Source organism: Triticum aestivum, chromosome 6B (assembly GCF_018294505.1).
Source record: "Triticum aestivum cultivar Chinese Spring chromosome 6B, IWGSC CS RefSeq v2.1, whole genome shotgun sequence".
Classification (NCBI taxonomy): domain Eukaryota; kingdom Viridiplantae; phylum Streptophyta; class Magnoliopsida; order Poales; family Poaceae; genus Triticum; species Triticum aestivum.
Window position 1 is genome coordinate 655634939 of NC_057810.1, and position 18104 is coordinate 655653042.

At 48.4% G+C, this 18104-nt stretch overlaps 1 pseudogene; it reads left to right on the forward strand.

Annotated features, from left to right (window-relative positions):
- Positions 1-1175: 1175 nt before the first annotated feature.
- LOC123134726 (18.6 kDa class III heat shock protein-like) lies at positions 1176-2727 on the forward strand (annotated as a pseudogene).
- Positions 2728-18104: the final 15377 nt, after the last annotated feature.

The following is an 18104-nucleotide window of genomic DNA, read 5'->3' on the forward strand; positions in this document are numbered from 1 at the left end:
TTGAAAAAATACGAATTTGAAAGTTGCTCTACTTTTGAAAAAGTTTGTGAAATTCAAATTTGTTTGTGATTTTAAAAAACATGAATGTGAAAATTCATCCTGATTTTAAAAAACACAGTTTTTGTGGAAAGTTTGCAGATTTAAGAAAACAAAAACAAAAAAATTAAAAAGATAAAAAACAAAAACGAACGGGAAAAAGCGCGAAAACAGACTAATGGGGCAACCCATTAGCGCAACCCACATGAGATAAGATCTCTACTCTAACAGAAGCTCCTTTTGAAGCCAAATCCTATTTGGCGTTTGTAGCGCCACTTATAGGCTTTGCTTTTATACCATGCACACCCTCCCGAGCGCTACCTAAGAAATGGAGAGCCCATGTAGGTACTATTTAACAAAGCGTTCCACCATGGTTTTGTGAAGCTTCTAGAAGTTTTCGGCTAGTTTTTTGAAACTTCTAGAAGCTTTCGGCCAGTTTTGTGAAACTTCTAGAAGCTTTCGACCTTTTTTCATGGTTTCTGTTTTCTGATTTTTCTTTTTCTTGTATTCATTTTGCATGACTTATTTCAAATGTGTGAACTTTTTTTTCGTATTCAAGTACTTTTTCGAATCCGCAAATAAATTTTGAATGCATGAAATTATTTGAATTCCATGAACCTTTTTCTTATTCGCTAATTATTTTTGAATTTGTGAACATTTATTGAGTACGTGAACTTGTTTTGATTTGTAATTTTTTTGAATTCATGAAATTTTTAAATTTGAGATTTTTTTGAATTCATGAACTATTTTGTTTTTGCAAAAAATTGAATTCATGAGCTTTTTGGAATTCACATTTTTTTTGTTTTCTTGATTTTTATGTATTTGTGATTTTTCAAGTCTGTGAACATTTTAGAATTGTAAACTGATTTGCGGTCAACTGATCAACAAACCGGATCTAGTTTTTTTCTTGTGGAACCTTGTCAGCAGCAATGGACTGGCAACAGATGAATTGCTGCAGGAGACAGCGGCAAGTGAGAAGCGGCCTAGCTAGGGGCCCAGGAGAAACAAGCAGGCTCCCACATGCATAGCTGGCTCGGAGTGGACCCAGTGACCCACTGCTCTATATAGTAACTGATCGAGGAATGTAACAGCAGGACGGAAGGAACGGCTTCGGCCGGATGGATATGCTTAGTGTGTGGCTAGCTAGCTCGAACTCCTCTCCTCTCTCTCTCTCTGTACATTGAAATTCTGTTTCCCCATGTACTGAGACTTGATTCAGATAATAGCTAGATCGAGAGAGCAATCCGATGCTTACAAACCTGTATGGCTGTTGAGTGAGCAAACGCCGACCAAACAAATGGCCGAGCGGGTGACACTAATGGGCCGCGAGCCATTTAGTAATCGTGCGAGCGCCAGCACCCCGACTCGGCGGATGCCCCTATGTGAAGAGCAACTAACTGTAGGTTATCCTATGCGGTGGATCTCCATGGGTCACTTTTGACACCTTGGGAGCACGCCAAGTGGTGTGTCCTTTCAGAAATTTTTTGTACGCGTTTTCAGGTTTTAGATGTTCTTTTTGCTTTTCATTTTTTGCCTGGTTTTATCTAGGTTTTAGCCATGGCCGAACTGTTGTTCGCCCCTGCCGTTGCCGGCCTCGTCCACCTGTCGGAGGTGCTTGAGCGCCTTGCTGCCGCGGACGCCGACCACGGCGACCACGCCCACCACCATGCCACCCACGCGCACGGTCACCCCCCGGCAAATTGGGGGCGGCGGCACACCCGTGGACATCATGGAGACCCCCGCAGTGGCGGGGGTAGAGGGTGGCCAGGGTGGGCCGTGGCCCACCCTGAGATTTGGAAATAGTTAATATACCATAGAAGAAAGGCTAAACAAATAAAAGAAAATAAATAAATACTATATGTATACAGCACCACTGATGGCCCACTCTGGCCCAATGGGCTAGGTCCGCCACTGGACCCCTGACGAGTGGCCTTCGTGCTCGACGTCCCCGGCCTCTCCAAGTCGGACATCCAGGTACGTGCGTGCGCTGCTCGGCCCCGTCCCCCGCATCACTTCTCTTGGACCGAACTCGATCAGGGTGGGGCGATTGACTAACGTTTGTGCGCGCTCTGCATGAATGAGCAGGTGACTCTGGAGGAGGACAACGTGCTATTGACAAAGAGCGCCAACCACAACGGCGGAGGCGGCGCCAACGGGAAGCGGAAACGGGAGGAGGAGGCGGACTGCCGCTACATCCGGCTGGAGCGCCGTGCGTCCCCGCGGTCGTTCGTGCGCAAGTTCCGGCTGCCGGAGGACGCGGACGCGGGCGCCGTGGTCGTGCGCTGCGAGAACGGCGTGCTCACCGTCACCGTCAAGAAGCAGCCGCCGCCCGAGAAGAAGACCAAGTCCGTCCAGGTCGCCATCGCCTGATCGTCCGAGCCTTCAGTTACGCGAGCTTTCGGTACCTCATCGGCGTTTGTCGTCAGTGATCAGTGTAGCCGTAGAGTAGTGTGTCGGGTCTGTAGATCTGGGTGTTCTCTTGTGTTCACAACTTCACATGCTCTGTTCGTGGTCTGGCCGGAGATCAGTTGTGGTGGTGTTTTGTGAATCTTGCTGTGAATGGAACTATGGAGCACGAATTGTTAGCTGTCGGATCAACCTCTGCGTTCAGTATCACGATTCATAGTTTTTTCACGTAATGTTGGCGGAGAATAGAGCGAGAACTCTGTTGTTCCCTTGAGCAATTAACTCTGTTCTCAAGTGTCATGATCTAAATAAATCCAAAACAAAGTGAGTTGAAAGAAACTCAAACGATTATGATTTATGAGGGATGCCCATGTGCTCCTTAGATCAGGAGTAAAATGTACAGAACAACAAGACTAAATGCATAGAAGCAACCTAGTGATTTTTTTATTTTTCTTTTTGGCATAGAAGCATTGATGCTTCACACCAGACACAAGTTAATAGCAACATGATTGTTGCTTCACAACAGATCCGAGTGTTCTTCTATTTAACGCCAGAAGAAAGATGGAACATGACCAATAGTCATTCTTTAAAGCTGGGCCGAGCAAGGAGTTGAGTCCACAGCTTCACAGCCACTTTTGCTTCACAGCCACCTGAGTTGCTTTTGCAATGTTGTTCACAACATTCTAGGACTTGGAAGCATCGGGATCTCTTAGTCAAGTATGTGGGTGTGTCATAGTGATTTGACTAGCATACTTTCGGCGTATTTTAGTGCAACATGACACTGCACATAGTAGGTTTGGTCCCATCTTAGAGAATGGAGAGAGTTGGTCTCCTACTCTCACGATCTCCTAGTTGTTGCTGGTGGACATCTCTTCCTTGTTGTCGATGTGGGTGCGGTGACATTTGCCAGTCGTTTCTTCTCAAGAACGGCAATGCTGTCCAAAGCTCCCAGCTCTATCCACAGGTGCTGAAGACGACAAGAGAATGTGAAGTGCTGCCTGAAGACATAGTACGAGAATCTTGCAGCGGACTCCAAAAGAGGGATTAGAAAGAATTTGAAAATACAAACACAACAAAAATTATGTCACTCGTATATTACACTTGATCATATAAGGAAGCTCGTTATGATTACCGAAAACTCTCAAACCAAAAATTAAGTTTAAAAGGTATTCACAAATTTGAGAAAAATGTTCGTGATTTTGAAAAATGTTTCAAAAAGTGGCTGTCAGTCCACAAATCTTATTGTATTAAAAAATGTTTGCAATTTGGAAAATGTTCTCGAATTATAAAAAATCATTAATTCAAAGAATCATAACGAATTTCAAAAAATGTTCATAAATTTCTAAAAATATTGGCGAACTTAAAATGTCTATTCTTTCTACCTCTTTATTATGAAAGACCAATTGACCCTTTCCGCCATACATAAATAAGTTAAAAAAAGTTAGGGAGTTGATTTTTTTTTCAAATTTCTACAAATATTTGTGAATTTTAAAAATATCTGCAAATTCAAAAATGTTTACGAATTTTAGGAAATGTTTGTAATTCCATACAATGCTCGCATATTTGGAAAAGGAATATGAATTTGAAATTTCTTCTATTTTCATTTTTTGGGAAATTAAAAATTGTTCATAATTTTTAGAAAATTCATGAATTTAAAATTCTTCATGATATTAAAAAAAGACCACAATTTCTTAAAAAAGTTCTCAGAGTTGAAAAATAATAAAAGAAAACAGACAGAATAAAATGCTGAAACAGACTAATGGGACGTCCGAGCGCGGCGTGGGTGCACGTTTCGTTCGTATCCCCCAACCACAGGGAATAAGATCTCTGGTCTGTTCCAATAGTAGCTCCCTTTGAAGCCAATTCTTATTTGCCGCCTGTAGCGTCAGTTATGGCTTTGCTCTTACACGAAGCACACGCTACCGAGCGCTACGTAAGACATGGGCTGGCCCATATAGGCACTGTTTAGCCAGGTGTTTCAGCACGGCTTTTTGAAGCTTCTAGAAGCTTTCAGCCAGCCAGTTTAAACGATAACTGATCAATGCCATACTGGCAATGCAGTATGTACAACTTGCTCCACTTCCTGTGTTCGAGTCACACAAAGCACACATTGTTTTACCCATTTTAAATTAAATTAGATAGTGTAGGGGTTTGCCAAAATTTTCAGAAACACTATCAGAAAGTAGATTGTCTACTTTCAGAAAATATCTACAAAGACTTTCAACACTAGATTAGTTTGCTTAAAAAACAATCAGTTATTTTTCTTATTGTATTTCAAGACATTGGTCTGCTCAACTTTTTCTGTGACACTACAAACCATCCCTAAAAATGGACATGCCTAGTGACGCCCAATACTGTCGCCCAAAATCAGGCCAAAACATCGTGAAAGTTGCCGAGGGCGCTGCCCTGGGAGGAAAGCACCTCGTGACCGTGGACCGTCACAGAAAATGATTTTAGGCGATGTTTCTTGTTTCATCACCAGGATTTTTTGTCACTAAATAGAGCAAATTTTCTAGTGAACATGTGTACTACACTTGGATCAAATGGACACAAAGGGTCGTTGGATGGTGTTGGTATTGTGTTAGACACATGTCGTACTAAAATCGTTGTATTATAGCACAACTCCTCCAACTATGGGCAATGAGGATGCCAAGAAAATGCAACCACCAAAATAAAATCAATACAATTATGTGTGGATGTACACAGGGGCAAAGCCAGGAAAAAAGGTCATTGGTATCAACACGAAGAAGTAGCACTAATGTATCCCCTAAATGGCAGCAATAATATGTCTAAAATGCTATTTTACTAACCTCGCGGAAATATGAAATCATAGTTGCCAATATATCATAACAAAATAAGCTCTGATTACAAAAGTAGTTACCTCTCTATTTTTTTACCTCTACGATCTTTCATCTTCAAAAGTAATCTATCACATCCTTACGTGGAGTTGAATATAGAAGTCTTTGCTCCAAGAAGCAGATTATATAGTGGTTCATGAAATCATCACTAATGTGATTGCGTTGAACATTCCTCACTATTTTCATTCTAGAGGAACACCTCTCCTCTGACGCAGTGGCGACGGGAGCGCTATACTAGCTTCAGGAGCTGATAGACCAAAGGAAATGCAAAATGCTTACTTGTACTAACTGATATAATTTGCATTTAAACGAATAGCCCCCCCCCCCCAACGGCATGATGTAACAACTCCTCCATGCGTCATTTCTGCCTCTTGCATCCTTTGTTCAGGAAACTGATGCAAAGTCTATCTTTAGTGTCATCACCTAAAGAAGTTCAAGGCAAGGCCATCTTAACATTGGCCATCTAAAGAAACTTAAATAAATGATGAGGGAGATCTGTAGATGCCCATGTACTCCTTATGCCATTATTAAGACTAGCAAGTTGCATCTTTTTCTTGCACATGAGAGTAAGTGCAACTGGATATCCACATGCCACATTATAATACACAAACATGTAAATTTGATTCACATATGCATGAAATATAAGGTGTAGATTTATCCCATTGATAATCAATTATAGCTACAATATATTCAATGACAACGTTGGAAGATGATGCTATCGCTTTAAATCGGACAAAAAAAAAAGAAAGGAAATAAAATACTAATTCCTTGGAAGTAAGAGCATCTCCAACAGCCGCGCTAAAGCGCCGCGCGCAAAAAACCTGTTAGCGCGCGTGCTGCGGCTGGTTTTGCGCGCCCGCCTGCGCTGGCTCCAGCAGCCGCGCTGAAATGCAGCGCGCGCGCGCCGCTCCAGCAGCGCGCTAAAATGCAGCGCACGCGACTAGAAATGTATGCATTTTTAAAAGTTGAAATTTAAAAAAAAACTAGATAGATTGCATAGATTAAACGATACAAAGGTATTTTACATCTGAAACATAGATTCCATAAAATAAAAACGACAAACGATAAACATAGATTGCATTAACAAAAAAAACTACTCTAAGTCGCTATCATCATCACCACTATCATCCTCGGCGGTGTCGTCCGAGGTAGATAGCCAGATGTCCAGCCACCGCTCATCGTTCGGCGTGAAGAACGACCGCCCACCTGCTGCAACGAGGTCGGACTGCGCATTCGCCAACGCCTTCCGCCGACGCCTGTCCAACCGCGATGCGCGGCGCCTTTGCGTGTCTTCCTCGCGACGCCTTGCCCAGTAGGCTTGCTCGTAGGCGACGTCCTCCGGGTGGCGCTGGCGCCAGTCTGCCATGACCGTCTCGTCCTCCTGGGCGACGAGGAGGCGGCATTGCCGCTCGGCGTGCTCCGCACGGTCTTCCGTCGTGTTCAGACGAGGCAGAGGGGCGAGGTTGAGCGCTTGCTCGAGCGTGTACACATCTTGGAAGTTCATCTGGCCGCGCGGCCGGCCTAGGCGCCACGCCGCCGCGTCGTACGTGCGGGCGGCCTGTCGCGCCGTCCCGTACGTGCCGAGGGCGAGCCGGAGTTCGCCGGAGCGTATCTCCGCGGTGTAGCTGCCGTTGGGCCGCAGGCGGACGCCGCGGTAGCCGGACGCTCCTCGGCGGCGCGGCGGTGGCGGGGCGCTGGAGCGGCGCGTGGCAGAGAGGGAGAGGGAGAGGGGAAGAGATGTGTGTGGAGAAGGCGCGTGGCGCGCGCAGCTTTTATAGGCGCGCGCGAAGCGGCGCGCCAAATCTTGCGCGCGAGCTGGCGCCTTTTCGCGCGCGCGCGCAAACGGTTCCCGCGCGCGCTTGTTTCCCGCGGCAAACCGCTCCGCGCGCGCTGAAAGCTGCGTTTACCGCGCGCGCGCGTCGTTTGGGGCGACTGTTGGAGATGCTCTAAAAAGGTAGGGGGATGATGCTATCGCTTTAAATCGGACAAAAACAAGAAAGGAAATAAAATACTAATTCCTTGGAAGTAAAAAGGTAGGGGGAATTGAAGAATACAGAGTCTAGAACAAATGATAAGTGCTTTGTTCATATAGTCCAACGTAATCATAAAACAAAATGAATGTCAATCCATTTAAAAGATAAAAGTTGGATAACTACACTATGAAAGAGAGTAGAACAATATCATATTATTGTTTAGAGGTTTGTGCATATTATAATTGTGCTTAAGTCCAAGTATGGAATCTTTCGGATAGTACATGTCGCAGAATTTAGTGTAGTGAAGAGAATATTCAACATCCAACATTACTTGGATTTGTCACTTCTCAACCATTGAATCGGTTTCATCCAACAACCAATATTAACATATAGTGGTATAGATGCATAGAGGCATAATGGTTGTTGTGCCACATCACATCGAAGCTAACATAATAGTACTCCAATTTAAAGGTGAGAAAAACACCCCTATTTAAACATGAGAAGTTATATGGAACATATCATTATTCACAAAGAAGCCATTCTTTATTCCCGAGCAAAACATGGAGTAGAGGGTAGAGCTCAGCGATGACTTGCATAGGTAATTTATATGCACTTACACTTGGTAGGAATTTCTTTTGCACTGTCTGATGAGGATACAGACCTAGGGTAGGGTCACAGGCCTGACCTATACGCCCTACCCAAGGTCACTACCCTAGAAGCAAAGAACCTCAAGAGACAACAGAGGGTACCCGGTAAAGGTGTCGAGTGCAATCCACTCGACCAATGAACCACTCGGGTACCCCTCCTTCCCGAAGTCACTCGACCGGTCAACCACTCGACCTACTGAAGACCAGAAGTCACTCAGAACAACAACGGGCGAGCATTCACTCCGTAGTCTTTAAGGTCATTAAAGACACTTAAGGCTGGCGTTGCCAGTAACGCCTCAATCTTTATGTACATTCAACCCTCTATAACGGGGGATGGTTGAGGTCCTGGCGAACTCTATATAAGCCACCCCCTCCTCTGGGACAAGGGTTCGCACCCCCCCTGTAACACACACACATTCATACATTCCAGTCAACCGCCCCCGGGCTCCGAGACGTAGGGCTTTTACCTCCTCCGAGAGGGGCCTGAACTCGTAAACACTTGCGTACAACCTTGCCGTAGCTAGGACCTTGCCTCTCCATACGTACCCCCTATACTTACTGTCAGACTTAGTACCACGATAGTTGGCGCCCATCGTGGGGCAAAGCGTCTTAACGACTTCCGGCGAAGTTGCATTTTCTTCGACCTTCATCAGCATGTTTCGGTGGTGGTTTGGTCGTGGGCCGCGAGATCCGGCTCGGCGCGCTCATCTTCGTCGCTGACTATTCCGCCTGGCTCCAGGAGGCTCCCCTCGACGTCGAGGCCCTTCCGGCTCGCGGCTCGGCGCACTTTCGCGCGAGCTCCTGCGGTGTCCTCCTCGGGCAGCCATCTTCACCATACCAGTCGGTCATCGCGTTGTCGACACATTGCGCTGGACGCCGCCGCAAGCGGTCTGGCCGTTCGCGGCTCCAGCGATGGGTGAGAGATGCGGTGGCTCGTCAAACCTTCACCCCCAAGTCGCGGCTATTGAGCCCGACATGTATTCTCACGGATCGGTCGATCTGTTGACTGATTTCACAGATACTCTTTCTGAAAGCGGGAGTTGTGATCCCGCGGCGGAAGTCCTCATGGTCGACTCCCATCGCGGTCCGCCTGGCTTCCGTCGCAGCGGCAACGGCGGCAGGAGTGTCGGTCCGTCACCCGACCATGAAGAGTACCAGCCCCAACCTCTCAGCTCGCAGCAGAGGGAGGAGCTGCACTACCGCAACGTGGAGGCTATCCAGACCCCCATCATAGGGGAAACCGCCGAGGCCCGGGCCTTGGAGGCAGTGCGCCTGGCCACTCTGGCTGAGCACACTCGTCTGGAGAATTTCCAACATTCTCTCAACGAGCATGCTCGTCGACTGATTCCTGAATCCAGTTGACGCGCACGACAGTTATTTCCGCCGGAAACTCAGGTATTCCGTACACCAATTCAGAATTTGACAGCGGCTACGCGTATTGCAGAGTCTATTCAGCCGTCCCGATCAGAGGCTGGGAGAGGCCTGGAACAGATCAGGGTGCTGCTCCGAGCAGCGGGAGACCAGAACTCCGATGTTTCCCAGTCGCGGAACAGAAACCACAGTAGATCAGTGAGAGCGGACACTGTTCAGTCGGCTCATAGTCCAAGGTCCCCTTTGCGACAGGGAGGCCGTGATCACCGTCAGGATCGGTACTTGGGAAGGGCTCATGGCGAATATGATCGTGAGTATGCCCGTGACAACTACCATCGAGCGCCTTCACCCCTTTTGATGGACGGGTCATATGCGCCCCGGCGCAATGACGACAGGCGTCCATACGGGAACGACCGCAGAGTTCCAATCGACCCCAGAGAACCTGGCTTTGACGCAAGGTCCGCCCTTGTGCAAGGTCTGGTCGACCGGAACAGAACATAGAGAGAAGGGTTGGATTGGGACAGACCCAGTGGAGGCAGAGTCCACGTTTCCGGCCCCGAGTGTTTTGGAAGGGCCATCAGAGCTGCTGAGATACCCCATAACTTCAGATTGGCGACTGGCGTCAGTAAGTTTATGGGCGAGTTGAAGCCCGATACTTGGCTCGAAGATTACCAAGTGGCTGTGCACATCGGCGGTGGCAGCGATGAGGTGGCCATGAAGCACCTTCCTCTGATGCTTAAAGGGTCTGCCAGAGCTTGGCTGACTGATAACCCACAAGTATAGGGGATAGTTGTAGCCTCTTTCGATAAGTAAGAGTGTCGAACCCAACGAGGAGCTAAAGGTAGAACAAATACTCTCTCAAGTCCTATCGGCCATTGATACGACTCTACGCATGCTTGACGTTCACTTTACCTAGAAATAGTATGAAACTAGAAGTACTTTGTAGGTGTGAAAGGATAGGTTTGCAAGATAATAAAGAGCACGTAAATATAAACTAGGGGCTGTTTAGATAAAGAAGCAATAAAGTAAGTATAGCGAGTGTGGAAAAGTGGTGGTAGGAGTTGTGTAATTGTCCCTAAGCAATTGACTATGTTACTAGACCGGTAATCACTATTGCAATTCTATTTGAGGGAGAAGCATAAGCTAGGATACTTTCTCTACTTGGATCATATGCACTTATGATTGGAACTCTAGCAAGCATCCGCAACCACTAAAGATTCATTAAGGTAAAACCCAACCATAGCATTAAAGCATCAAGTACCCTTTATCCCATACGCAAACAACCTACTTACTCGGGTCTGTGCTTCTGTCACTCACGCCACCCACCATAACCAAATCATAAACATATTGCAAACCCTACAGCGGGAATCCCTCACGCTTGCGTGAAACGGAGGGCACAATAGGATAGCACCAATAATAAAACATGCAACTCAAACCAATCATAGCAATTCATCAATCACCGATAGGACAACGAAAATCTACTCAGACATCATAGGATGGCAACACATCATTGGATAATAATATGAAGCATAAAGCACCATGTTCAAGTAGAGGGTACAGCGGGTTGCGGGAGAGTGGACCGCTGTAGATAGAAGGGGCAAGGTGATGGAGATGTTGGTGAAGATGATGGAGGTGTTGGTGAAGATCGCGGTGATGATGATGGCCCCCGGTGGCGTTCCGGCGCCACCGGAAGCAAGGGGGAGAGAGCCCCCCTTCTTCTTCTTCTTCTTCCTTGACCTTCTCCCTAGATGGGAGAAGGGTTTCCCCTCTGGTCCTTGGCTCCCATGGCTTGGGAGCAGTGAGAGACCCTCCGAGATTGGATCTATCTCTCTGTTTCTGCGTTCTTTGATTCTACCCCTTCACCGTTTCCTTTATATCTGGAGATCCGTAACTCCGATTGGGGTGAATCTTTCACCCAGATCTTTCTCATAAAAGTATCTTTCTTGCACCAAAAGAAGAGCATCAACCGCCTTACGGGTGGACCACGAGGGTCAGGGGCACGCCTAGGGGGTAGGGCGCGCCCCTACCTCGTGACCACCTTGGACACCGTCTCACGTGGATTTTTCTTCCGAAATTTTCCATATTTTCCAAAAATAAGCTCCGTCCGTTTTTGCCCCGTTTGGACTCCGTTTGATATGGATATTCTGCGAAACATAAAACATGCAACAGACAGGAACTGACACTGGGCACTGGATCAATAAGTTAGTACCAAAAATAATATAAAAAGTTGCCAAAAAGTATATGAAAGTGAATAATATTGGCATGGAACAATCAAAAATTATAGATACGACGGAGACGTATCACTGACTTAGTTGGCCCCTGGGAGTATTTTGAGTTGGGATGAGTTAGCCCGAGTGTTCACCAGAACGTTTGAGGGAACTTGCAAGAGACCAGCCGGTCTACCAGAGCTGCAGCATTGCGTGCAGAAACCGAACGAAACCCTGAGGGACTATATCCAGAGATGGATCACTCTGCACCACACAGTGGAAAATGTGTCTGATCATCAAGCAGTCTGTGCCTTCAAGGAAGGCGTTCGCTACAGGGAGCTTGTCCTGAAATTCGGTCGGACGGGAGATATGTCCTTGACTCGGATGATGGAGATTGCTACCAAATACGCTAACGGCGAAGAGGAAGACCGACTCCGAAGTGGCAAGCACAAAACAGTCGCCCAGGACACCAGGGGAGGAAATTCCAATCGGAAGCAGAAGCGAAAGGCTGAGGCACCAGGTCCTGTCGAGGCAGCGGTGTTAAATCAAGGAAAGTTCAAAGGGAAACCTAAAGGGCCCTGGACCCCTAAGAAGGTGAAAGATCAGGAAGGAAATGATGTGTTGGATTTACCATGTCACATTCACACCAAGAAGGATGAGGAGGGAAATCTGATTCTCCCCAAGCATACCACTCGACAATGTCGACTCCTTATTCAGAGCTTCCAAGAAAGTAAACCTAGTGGCAAGGACAAAGAGCCTGAGAAGGAGGAAGAGGATAAGGATGATGACGGTGGTTATCCAAATGTTAATGCCACCTTGGTGATTTTTGCCGATACTGAGAGCAAAAGTCGACTGAAGGTCATTAATAGAGAAGTAAACATGGTTGCTCCGGCAACACCGAGATATCTGAAGTGGTCAAAGGTCCCTATTACATTCGACCAGTCTGACCACCCGGCACGCGTAGCTACCCCTGGGTGGCAGGCGCTGGTGGTCGACCCAGTCGTGGGGGGCACCCGACTGACTAAGGTCCTGATGGATGGTGGCAGTGGCCTGCATATTCTGCATGCTGAAGCTCTCAAAGGAATGGGCATCCCGATGTCCAAACTCAGCGACAGTAACATGCGGTTCCATGGGATCATTCCAGGAAAGAAAGCCGAATCACTCGGCCAGATCACTCTCGATGTGGTTTTCGGTGATGAGAAGAATTTCCGCAAGGAGAAGCTGATGTTTGAGATGAAGATTCCTGGCCCTAGAGGCGTGATAACGGTTTCCGGTAACCGTCAGAGAGCAGAAGGTTGTGTTCAAGATGGAGCAAAAATAGCATATGAGTAGATGGCAGTGGTGGAGTTCCAAGAATATCAGAAGAAAGCAGATCCGAGTGATTTGTTGCATGCTAAGAGGCCTGCTTCAGAGTTAGCATTTCGGTCAGGCGGAGAGACCAAGCCAGTTCATGTTCATCGGACAGATCCCAATGCTGCTCCGACCCATATCTCGTCGACACTCAACAGCAAATAGGAAGAAGCGCTCATCCAGTTCCTCCGTGAGAACTGGGACATCTTTGCATGGAAACCATCTAACATGCTAGGTGTGCCCAGGGAATTGGCTGAGCATCGTTTGTGAGTCGATCCAAAAGAAAAACTTGTCAAAGAGTACCTCCGTTGGTCCGCCACGGAGAAGAGAAAAGCCATTGGCGAGGAAGTGGCTCGGCTCCTGGATGTTGAGTTTATCCGCGAGATATACCACTCTGAGTGGCTCACCAATGTCGTTATGGTTCCCAAGAAAGACGATTCACTTCGAATGTGTATTAACTTCACACACATCAATCGGGCATGCACGAAAGATCATTTCCCTCTACCCCGCATCGACCAGATTGTCGACTCAACTTCGGGATGTGAGAGACTGTCCTTCCTGGACACTTATTCCGGGTACCATCAGATCCGACTGTATGGACCCGATGATATAAAAACGGCTTTCATCACCCCGTTCGGGTGTTTTTGCTATGTTACTATGCCATTCGGCCTCAAGAATGCTGGTGCCACATTCATGCGCATGATTCAGAAGTGCTTGCTCACTCAAATCAGTCGGAATGTGGAAGCATATGTGGATGACATAGTGGTTAAGTCACGCAAAGGTTCCGACCTGCTGACTGACCTAGATGAAACCTTTGCCAACCTGAGAAGGTGCAATATCAAGCTAAACCCATCTAAGTGCACATTTGGAGTCCCAGGCGGAAAGTTACTCGGTTTCCTTGTTTCCGAATGACGGATCGACGCAAACCCAGAGAAGATTGGCACAATCCTCTGAATGAAGCGCCCAGTGCGCCTGCACGATGTTCAGAAGCTTACTTGTTGCTTGGCCGCTTTGAGCCGATTCATCTCACGCCTCGGTGAAAAGGCACTGCCTCTTTACCAACTGATGAAGAAGTCTGACAAATTCGAGTGGAGTGACGAAGCTGAAGCAACGTTTACAGAGCTCAAAGCCCTGCTTTCCACCCAGCCGATGCTTGCTGCTCCGGTTAGCAAGGAGCCTTTGTTGCTTTACATCGCAGCCACGGGGCAAGATGTTAGCACAGTGCTCACGGTCGAGCGGGAAGAAGATGGCAAGGCCTTCAAAGTTCAGTGCCCCGTGTATTACATCTCTGTGATGCCCAGATATTTAAGCTACAGTAATTCTCTGCTAATGATGCCACGTCACTTCGATTACTGTTGCTAATCTCGCGTTAGTTCGAAACCGATTCAAATTCAAATCCAAAATCAAGCAAACAATAAAAGTTTTCAAATATCAAAACTAAAATGTTCGGAGTGAGCCAAATAATGCATATGTAATTATGGCGGAGAAACCAACCTCTTTGGAAGTGTTTAATTGTCCCAAAGTAAATAAAACAGTAGCAAGACAATTAATTAAATGCCTTTTACAATTAATAAAATATTAAACTATTTTATCTAGTTGCCCAAGTTTTTGTGGCATTAGAATATGTAGTAACACTATTTTAGGAACTAACTTTATATTTTACAAAAACTAAAGTATATTGGAAATAATAGAAAACAGTAAAGGAAAATAAATAAATAGAAAAAATGAAAGGAAAACAAAACAAAAGTAAAACAACAGACCCCCCCCCCCGCTGGGCCAAGTGGCCACTGGCCTCCGCTGCCCGAACGGGCCGGCCCAACCGCCCCACACCCCACTCCCTTAACCCCTTGGACACGAAACCCTAACCTACCCCGTACCCCACTCCCCCCACATCGCTCTCTCCTTCCCCTCGATCCAGATCTGGATCGGGAAGGGGAACGACCCGCCCCGACCCCATCGACCCATCGATCGCGTCGCCCATCGTCCCTGGAGCACCATCATCGCCGCCGCTTCGACCTCGTCGGAGCCACCACGGCGGCCTACCTCCATGCCTCCTCATCTCTCTCCTCGATGGAGCGCCGTCCTCGTCCGCCTCCTCGCCTCAACGCCGCGGTGCCAACACCGTCGCTGGTGCTGCCTCGCCGGATGACACCGACCTCGTCGCCCCGCCATTGGCTGGAACGCCGCCTCTACCACGCCTCCTCGCCGGACCGTCTACACGCGTCGTCCCCGTCGACCTCCCCAAGCCCCGCTGCCTTGACCCTACAGATCCGCGGTGAGGCCCCCGGCCTCTCTTCCTCTTGCTCCTTGCGCCATCCCGCAGTCGTGCACGCGTCGCCCGGTGCTTGTGCTCGCGGTGAGCACGCGCGCACCCCGTCGCGCCCGTCGCCGCTCGTGCCACCTGCGGCTGTTGCCGCCCACGCCGCCGTACCGCTCCGCCCGCAGCCCCCGTGCGCTGCTCCCGCCTTCCCCGTTGACGGCCGCCACGCCCGCACCTCGCCGAGACCATGCGCGCGCCGTCCCGCTACCTCGCCGCCCCTGGCTGCCTCCTTGTCGCCAGGCGGCCGCGCAACTGGCCGCGCCCTAGGCCATCGCCTGGGCTCGCCCCGAGCGCCCACACGCCCGTTAGGCCCCTATGGCCCTATGACATGTGGGGCCCGCCTCAGAACGTAATTAAGAATTAAAATAAAATTAATTAATTAATTAATTAATTAATTTTGATTAATTAAATTAAACAACTAATTAAACTAATAACACATTAGTTACCTAATTAACCTGATCTGTTAATTAGTTAATTAAGTAGTCAATGACCGTGGGCCCCACCCCTACTAATTAGGTTAATTAAAATGTTTAATTAAAATGTGTCACTGACCAGTGGGACCCACTGGTCAAGTTGACCAGTCAACCCCTGTTAACTGCTGACGTCAGCATGACATCATGCTGATGTCAGAAATTAAATTAAATAATTAATTAAATTTTAGAAATTAATAAAATCTTTAGAAAATAATATCTTTTAATTCGTAACTCGGATTAAATTATTTTCAACATGAAAGTTGATCAGAACGACGAGACGAATCCGGATATGCAGCCCGTTCGTCCGCCACACATCCCTAACATACCGAACTTGCAACTTTCCCCCTCTGGTTCATCTGCCCGAAAACGCGAAACACCGGGAATACTTTCCCGGATGTTTCCCCCTTCGCTGGTACCACCTCCTACCATGTTAGGTCACCTCTAGCACCGCGTATTGCCATGCTACGCTTTGTGATACTTTGATTGCTCTGTTATTTATTGTGTTCCCCCTCCGTTACTTCTTTCCGGTAGACCCCGAGGCTGCCGACGACCCCCCAGTTCAACTACGGTGTTGACGACCCCTCCTTGCCAGAGCAACCAGGCAAGCCCCCCCTGATCACCAGATATCGCTTATTATTCTCTATACTGCTTGCATTAGAGCAGTGTAGCATGTTACTGTTCGGTTACTCCTATTCTGTTGCATAGCTTGTCATTGTTGCTACAGTCATTGATACCTTACCCGCAATCCTAAATGCTTAGTATAGGATGCTAGTTTATCATCATTGGCCCTACATTCTTGTCAGTCTGCCTTGCTATACTATTGGGCCGTGATCACTCGGGAGGTGATCACGGGTATATACTATACATATATACATACTATACAGATGGTAACTAAAGTCGGGTTGGCTCAAAGAGTACCCGCGAGTGATTCACGGATTGGGGGCTGAAAGGACCTTTGTCCCGATGGCCCTCTGTGTGGATCTTTGTGGCGGAGCGGCAGGGCAGGTTGAGACCACCTAGGCGAGAGGTGGGCCTGGTCCTGGTCGGCGTTCGCGGTTGCTTCATAATAACACGCTTAACGAGATCTTGGTATTTGATCTGAGTCTGGCCACTGGCCTATACGCACTAACCAACTACGCGGGAAAGATATGGGCACTCGACGTCGTGGTATCAGCCTAAGCCTTCGTGACGTCAGCGACTGAGCGGCGCGTGCCGGATTGGAACGTAAGCATGCTCTTGTATTAAGGGGGCTAGTTCTGCTTCCGGCCGCGTTCGCAACGTGCAGGTGTGCAAAGGGCGATGGGCCCAGACCCCTGCGCCATAGGAGTTAGACCGGCGTGCTGACCTCTCTCTTGTGCCTAGGTGGGGCTGCGACGTGTTGATCTTGTTGGGGAACGTTGCATAAAATAAAAAATTTCTTATGTTCACCAATATCCATCTATGAGTTCATCTAGCAACGAGAGAGGGGAGTGCATCTACATACCCTTGTAGATCGCGAGCGGAAGCGTTCAAGAGAACGGGGTTGAGGGAGTCATACTCGTCGTGCTCCAAATCACCGGAGATCCTAGCGCCAAACGGACGGTACCTCCGCGTTCAACACACGTACAGCCAGCGTGATGTCTCCTCCTTCTTGATCCAGCAAGGGGGAAGGAGAGGTTGATGAAGATCCAGCAGCACGACGGCGTGGTGGTGGATGCAGCAGAGTTCCGGCAGGGCTTCGCCATGCGACTACGGGAGTAGGAGGTGTAGCAAGGGGAGAGGAGGCGCCAAGACTTCAGGGTGCAGCTGCCCTCCCTCCCCCCTCCTTTATATAGGCCCCCAGGGGGGGCGCCGGCCCTGGAGATGAGATCTCCCAGGTGGGGCGGCGGCCAGGGGGTGGAGTGCCCCCCAAGGCAAGTGGAGGCAACCCCCACCCTAGGGTTTCCAACCCTAGGCGCAGGGGGGCCCCAAGGGGGGGCGCACCAGCCCACTAGGGGCTGGTCCCCTCCCCACTTCAGCCCACGGTGCCCTCCGGGATAGGTGGCCCCACCCGGTGGACCCCCCGGGACCCTTCCGGTGGTCCCGGTACAATACCGGTGACCCCTGAAACTCTCCCGATGGTAGAAACTGCACTTCCTATATATAATTTTTTACCTCCGGACCATTCCGGAACTCCTCGTGATGTCCGGGGTCTCATCCGGGACTCTGAACAACTTTCGGTTTGCTGCATACTCATATCTCTACAACCCTAGCATCACCGAACCTTAAGTGTGTAGACCCTACGGGTTCGAGAGACACGTAGACATGACCGAGACGGCTCTCCGGTCAATAACCAACAGCGGTATCTGGATACCCATGTTGGCTCCCACATGCTCCTCAATGATCTCATCGGATGAACCACGATGTCGAGGATTCAATCAACACCGTATACAATTCCCTTTGTCAATCGGTACGTTACTTGCCTGAGACTCGATCGTCGGTATC